The sequence below is a fragment of the Pongo pygmaeus genome, chromosome 3 (assembly GCF_028885625.2).
Source record: "Pongo pygmaeus isolate AG05252 chromosome 3, NHGRI_mPonPyg2-v2.0_pri, whole genome shotgun sequence".
Classification (NCBI taxonomy): domain Eukaryota; kingdom Metazoa; phylum Chordata; class Mammalia; order Primates; family Hominidae; genus Pongo; species Pongo pygmaeus.
In genome coordinates this window covers 171,344,624-171,352,223 of record NC_072376.2, presented here as the reverse complement: position 1 = coordinate 171,352,223, position 7,600 = coordinate 171,344,624, and the positions used below count along the sequence as shown (strand labels likewise).

General features: G+C 34.5%; 1 protein-coding gene across 2 annotated transcripts in view; it reads right to left on the bottom strand.

Annotated features, from left to right (window-relative positions):
* Positions 1 to 804: 804 nt before the first annotated feature.
* TMEM144 (transmembrane protein 144) overlaps positions 805 to 7,600 on the bottom strand; it is a 76,621-nt gene continuing 69,825 nt past the window's right edge. The window contains exons 14-16 of one of the 2 annotated variants that reach the window (XR_010126161.1): positions 6,692 to 6,772; positions 3,983 to 4,066; positions 809 to 955 (exon numbers count right to left, since the gene is read on the bottom strand). The gene's annotated coding sequence lies outside the window, so the exon portion shown is untranslated. Of the gene's footprint in view, positions 956 to 3,982; positions 4,067 to 6,691; positions 6,773 to 7,600 lie in introns of both variants that reach the window. The other variant, XR_010126162.1, reaches the window with a different exon arrangement.

Genomic DNA, 7,600 nt, shown 5'->3' with positions numbered 1-7,600 from the left:
CTTTTAAACAACTTTTAAAAGTGTGAGTTCTCACTGCACACTTTAAAAGTGATAGAGCGATATTGTATGTAGTACCAAGCAGGGATGGTGCTAAACCATTCACTAGAATTCTGCCCCCATGATCCAATCACCTCCTACCAGGTCTCCCTCCAACATGGAAGATTACAATTGAATGTAAGATTTGGTGGGGACACAGATGCAAATGACATAAGAAAGGATTAGGGCAATTATGACTTTGATATATTGAAATGCTGTATATCCAACAAAACATTTTGTAGCATGTTTTATAATATAGAAAATATTTATATAAAAATAAAGATATATTGAATACTGTATAGTATGATTAAATAACTAAAATATACTTAGGAAATGCTTGAAAACAAACTAAAATGTTAATAATGATAGGCTCAGTTTGGGGGATGATATGTGGTAGCTTTCTTTTTAATACTCATTTACACTTTCAAATTGTCTATAGTATGCCTGTGCTGCTTCTATTATCAGAAAACAAATGAACAGAATTACAAGAATGCACCAAAACCATTGAGTGCAGGTTATTGATAAATGGTGAATCTAAATAGTGAATCTACTATCAATATGACTAATCAGATAAAAGAAAACATTCCATAACTATTTATTGAACATATAATCTATACTATGTCCTGCATAAGATACTTAGGTTAAAAAATGAATTAAGTATTGCATAAAATAAATTAATCATAAAAATTAATCTGCTTAGGATTTTCAAATCACATACAGACATATCCTACCAGGTTATTATATAGAAATAAATGCATCACGAATTGTAATTGCTTACAACAAACATTTATTTTTGTTCATGTTACACGCCCTTTAAGTGTGGCTGTGGCTGTACTCCATGTCCTCTTCACTTGGGGATGTAGGGGTAGAAAGTGGATGATCTCTTTCCTCTTCATCGTAACGGTCACGGCGAACACCTCTGTAACAAAAGGCAGGTTAACAAGAAAAAGCATGACAAATTTATTTGAGTGTAGCTTTGCATGACACGGGAGCCTTCAGAATGAAGACCCAGAGATACAGGGAAAACTATCTATTTTTATGCTTAGTTTCAAAGAAGTGTGGACAGTTGTGTAGAAATGTGATTGAACACAGGGGTACAATCTAACGCGAAGAGACAAAGTGGGGAAATTCAGCAAGGCCCATCTGTTTAGATTCTTCTTGGTCTCTTTGTGCAGCATTTCTTCCTTCCTGGTATGGGGTGGGACCCCTCAGGAATAAGGGATTTAATTTCTTTATGGCCAGCTTTTACATAGAAAGGCTGGGAAAGATTGGAGTAATATTTTTACTGCAGCCTTTACTCCGATTTTTATGGCTGGCTTTGGGGAAAAGGGGTTCTGGTTTCTATGACCTGCCTTGGTGAAGAGGAATTCTAGTTTCTATGGCTTGCCTCAGGGGAGACGGAAGGGTGAGAGACGGAAAGGCAGGGGAGGATGAGAGAGAAACTTTGCCTCTGAGTCCTTCATTTTGGGGTATCATTTTCTGAGCCCAAACAGGGACCAAGGCTAAAGGAGTAGCCCTTATCAAAAACATTGCTGATCTTCCTGGTGGAGGGAAAACAGAGACAGGGGAACCCATAATGGCTCGTATAATTTATGCTACAACTAGACTTCATTTACGTTCCATCAATCAAAGCAAGTCATATGGCTAAACTTCATAGTGGGGTAGGAAGGACAAAATTCCTGCAGGAGTGGCCAGAAGTGGAGGTGATTGGTATGGAGGAACATTGATTGCTTTGATGTTAATGCACTCTGCCACACACATTCCTGGACATTTTAATTCTATAGATAAGGTCCATGGAAGCTGTACTTGTAACAGCTCTCTAGAATCTTGATGAGTCCGATGAAGGGACCCCATGCCTGGGAATCAATACATTAAAATATAAAAAAATTAATACAGTCTATGGCATTGACATATAAATAGAGCGACTGTAGGTCCTGATCAGCTAAGGCTTACTTGTTGGTCCAATATAATTATCAAGAGTACTCCCCTTTGTTCTCAAGAGTATCCCAGTTCATGTGATAAAGAATATAGTCACCCTAAGAATAAGTCATCCTTTATGAAAGTAGGGAATATGGACACAGTTTTCACATGGACTTAGCTCATTATATTCAGCATTCCCCTAGGCCAATCATATAAACATGATCTCTTTGGCTCTGATGGATGGTATTCCAGAGAAACGCTCGTCCTGATCTTTTACAATTCACTGACAAACTTTTTCTAGGAGTCTGTAGAGGGAGCTCACATCTGCTAAAAAAGACAGCTCTTTTTGTCCTTTTAATTATGTATTAAAGGCAAAACAGTTGTTGTGCCTCTTTATTGGACTGTTTCCCACCAGGTACCTCTCTACTCACCTGTTCCTGCAGAATAAATATATGTTTTACCCCACTGATGTCAGGGTTGACAACCACACTTGAGTTGATCCATGAAAGATAAATGAGTGGAAATAATGGTGCCTCTTTAGAACAGGCATTTCAAGCATTATCACATGGTTCTGCCTTCTCTCTTTTCCCTCTACCTCAAGAATAGAATGTGTCAAATGAAAGTTGCTCCCTCAACACTGGTACCAGAATGAAGATGTGGAACAAGGTGTAACTAAACCTCAAAGGACATGTAACCTAAGGAACACATGGACTTTTTGAGTAAACTGCTGTGATTCTGGGATTACTTGATAATGTAGCATAATTTAGCCTCTGTATTGAAGATCTAGTTGGAATGAATCTTTCTAGACTAAGTAATATAATGTAAAAATTCAAGAAGCAAACCTACAGGGAATACAAAAGCAAATTTAAAAATTCAGGAAATATTAACTGACAGATGAAATTGAAAAAAGTTTGGTTTAAAGCATGTGAAAAAGACAATGAACAAAGTTAAAAGGTATGTACTAAGTTTAATAATCTAAGAACACTTAATATAACCTTACTTCTAAGCTTCCATTAAACATTTGTAGAAATTTATCTTAGTGCACAAAAGCTGCTTCAATAAATTTAAATAAATAAAAATATATTAATTATATGAAAAATAGAAATTATAAAATTAAAAATTTAAAATCTCCAGCCACCTGGAATTTTTTTAAAGCTATCTTAATTATTCTTGTGTAAAGCAGTATATTAAAACTAATAATGCAGAATATCTAGAAAACGAAAACAAACTCTATACACCAAAACTAATAACTTGTCTAAAATTATATTTGTAGAAAAATTAATAGATCTAAGTACTCACATTTACTAAAATATGGAATATTGAATTAAGTACTTAACCCAGGTAGATGAAAAATAAAAAAAGAAGTCCCAAGACCAATAGAGAAAATCAATGAAAAAGTTGGTTCTTTGAAAGATCAATAATATCGATAGGTGGCTAGCCATGTTAATTATGAAAAAGAGGACACAATATTCAAAATAAAAGAGAGGATAATTCCAGAGCCTATAGACATTACAAGGATACCAAGGAATATAATTTGAACAACTCTTATGACCACAAATTTGATAACCTTGATGAAATAGCTAATTCCCTGAAAGATATAACCTGCCACAACTCACACAAGAAATAGTTATGAATATTTGAATATCTATTTGATATATTTGAATATGTTATTTATGTATTTAATAGGCCTGAATAGGCCTGTATATATATTAAAGAAATTGAATTAATAAATAATAACTTTCCAAAACAGAAAGCACCAGGCCTAAGAGAAAACACTGGTGAATTTTACCAAACATTTAAGGTAGAAATCATACCAATTCTCTACAATATCTTTTAGAATACAGAAGCAGGAGGAATAGTTCTTAACTCATTCTATGAGGCCAGCATTGCCCTAATACCAAAATCTGAAGAAGAAATTACAAGAACAGAAAATTACAGGTCAATATCTTTCATGAACATAGATGCAATAATCCTCAACACAATGTTAACAAATTGAATCCAACAATGTATAAAAAGAATTACATACCACAACTAAGTGGGATTTATCCCAGATATGCAAGGCTGGTTCAACCCATGAAGATCAATTAATGTAATCTATCACATTGACAGGCTAAAAGAGAAAAATCACAAAATCATATCAACAGATGAAAGCATTTGACAAAATCCCAAACCCATTCATGATAAAAACTCTCAGTAAGCTAGGAATCAAGGGGAGCTTCATAAACTTGATAAAGGATATTCACAGAAACCCTACAGCGCACATAATAGTTATGAGAAACAAATTTTTCTGCTGAGATCAGGAACAAAGATATCATTTTTCAGCACTGCTTTTCAACAAAGCTAGACCTATGGGAAGGTCTAGCTAATGAAATAACACAAGACAAGGAAATAAACAGTATGCTGATTAGAGAGGAAGAAATAAAACTCTTTGTTTGCAATGATATGATCACCTATGCAGAAAATCCAAAAGACTCAACAAAAACAAACTCCTGGAATTAATGATTATAGCAAGGTTGCAGGATATAAAAATCAATATTCAAAAGTCAATCACTTTCCTATATACCAGCAATAAACAAGTGGAATTTGAAATTATAAAACAATAAAATTTATATTAGCACCTTCCCCCATGCCCCAGAAAGTGAAATATTTAGCTATAAATCTAACAAAATATGTATAAAATCTATATGAGGAAAACTACAAAACTCTGAAGAAATAAAAATCAAATAAATAAGAGATATTCCATGTTCATCAGCAGGAAGATCAATAATATTAAGGTGTCAGTTCTTAACTTGATCTATAGATTCAATGCAGTCTCAGCCCAGATCCCAGCAATTTATTTTGTGGATATTGATAAATGGATTCTAAAGTTTATATGGACAGGCAAAAGACCCAGAATAGTCAATGCAATAAAGAAGGAAAGAACAAAGTTGGAGGACTGACACTACCTTACATCAAGACTTACTAGAAAGCTATAGTAATCAAGACAGTGTGGTACTGGCAAAATAGTAAGCAAATAGATCAATGGAACAGAATAGAGACCCCCAAATAGACCCACTTAAATGTAGTCCAATGATCTTTGGCAAAGGAACAAAGTCAATACCATGGTGAAAAGATCATCTTTTCAACAAATCGTGCTGGAACAACTAGATATCCTTAAAATAATTGAATCTAGACACAGACCTTACCCTTCACAAATATTAACTCAAAATGGATCATAGACTATTTTGCAAATGTAAAATGCAAAACTAAAGCTCCTAGCAGATAACATAGGAGAAATCCAAATGACCTGGCATTTGGTGATGACTTTTTAGAAACAACACCAAAGGTATGAACCATGAAAGGAGCAATTGACAAGCTGGACTTTATTATAATTAAAAATTTCTGCAAAATTTTTCAAAGACACTGTCAAGAGAATGAAAGGACAAATCAAAGACTGGAAGAATATTTGCAATGGACATAATTGACAAAGAACGGCTATCCAAAGTATATAAAGAAATATTAAAACTCAAGAAGAAAACAAACAACACAATTAAAATATGGGCCAAACACCTGAACAAACACCGTACCAAATAAGATATACAGACTGCAAATAAGCATATGAAAAGATGTGCCACAGCAAATGTTATCACGGAAAAGCAAATAAAGAGAGCAATGTGATGTATCACCACACACCTATTAAAATGGCCAAAATCCACAACACTGACAACACTAGATCCCGGTGAGGATGTGGAGTAACAGGAACTCTCATTCATTGTTGGTGGGAATACAAAATGGAATAGCCACTTTGGAAGATAGTTTGGCAGTTTCTTACAGAACTAAACATACTCTTACCATGTGATCTAGCAATCACACTACATGATATTTACCCAAATGAGTTGAAAACTTATGTTCACACAAAAACCTGCACTTGGATGTGTATTGCAGATGTATTCATAATTGCTAAAAATGTCCTTTAATAAGTGAGTGGATAAATAAACTGTGGTATAATGGGATATTATTCAGCACTTATAAAAAGAGCTATCAAGTCCTAAAAAGACATGGAAAAAACTTAAATGCATATTACCAAGTGAAAAAAGGCAATCTGCAAAGACTACATACTATTTGATTCCAATGATATGACATTCTGGAAAAAACAAAGCTATAACAAGATAGTGATGGGTGGTTTCCCGGGGTGAGGGGGTGTGTGGCGGGGGAGGAGATGAATAGGTAGAGCACAGAGGATTTTTAGGGCAGTGAAACTACTCTCTGTATAATGGTGGATACATGTCATTATAACTTTGCCCAAACGTATAGAATGTACCACATCTAAGAGTGAACCCTAATGTAAACTATGGACTTTGGGGGATTAGGATTTGGTAGTGTAGGTTCACCAATTGTAACAAATGTAACACTCTGGTGAGAGATGTTGACAAAGGGGGAGGCTACACATATGTGAGGATGAAAGTATATGGGAAATCTCTGTACCTTCTGTTCAATTTTGCTGTGAACCTAAAACTGCTCTAAAAAATAGTCTTTCAAAAAATGGGAGTAATTACAGTACTGAGTCTCAAGTATCAAACGAGATACTGAAGTGGTCATGATGTATATGCTGTAAAATAACAGAGAAATGTTGGTATGGGTATTGGAACTTCATGATTTTCTCTGGGATAAGTGTTGCAAGCAAAAGAGATAGGATTGAGGTGACCAGATCCCTTTTACCAGGAAGACCTTCCCCGCCAGATGTGAATATTCTTACCTCTGAACCCTACAGCCTATTTTACACACTTTTCCAACTCATTTGCATGAAAGACATCTCTCTTCCTGTGATATCATTAGACTGAAAGACAGGGAAGAGGATTTTTTAGCATTAACCACGATGTGCCAAGGACTGCGATGACTTTTAAATATATTACCTTAGAAAATATCCCCATATTTCTGTTAGAAAAATTTGTATATGACTTTGAAATGGAAAGAAAAAGAGATGATGTTGGGTGTCCTTTCTAGTGCACTCTGCAGTTTATCTGATTCTGTTGGGGCCTGTGCCTTTCATGGTCTTTGAGCTGTCTTATAGCTCTGTAAGTTGCAGAAAACTGACATTAACACAAATGATACTTATCTTTAGAGATGCAAATAAAGTGCATCTGGTGGAGATGTAGTTGATTATTGCCCAATGATTATTGATCAGTTTTGCTGATAAGGTATTTATAAATTTATATCAGTTTTCCTTTGCCTATATATGTTAATTCTTCGAATTCTCACCTTCGACTGGATCTTCCTGGTTTCCTCATTAGCTAAGGAGTTAAATAAAACCTTTCACATGCAGTAAAAAAAGAAATGATTAAAACAGAAATATAAAAATTAGATAAACAGTAGCACTGACAAATGAAATCAAGAACTGGTATTTTAAAATAATAGTAATAATAGAAAACTATGTGGTAGTATAATGAAAAAACTAACAAAAATGTGGAAAGATATTGAGTACTTTTGAATAGGAAGACTCAGTAGTTGAAAGATGTCAGCTGTCCCTAAGTTAAATTTGCAAATTCAGATGTTGTCCTATCAAAAAACCAACAGATGTTCAGTTGCTCTTATGTTTGTCTGTTTGAAATTTTAATTGTCTTATTTTAAATTCACTGGAAAAGCAAACAAGTAATAGCCTAGAATA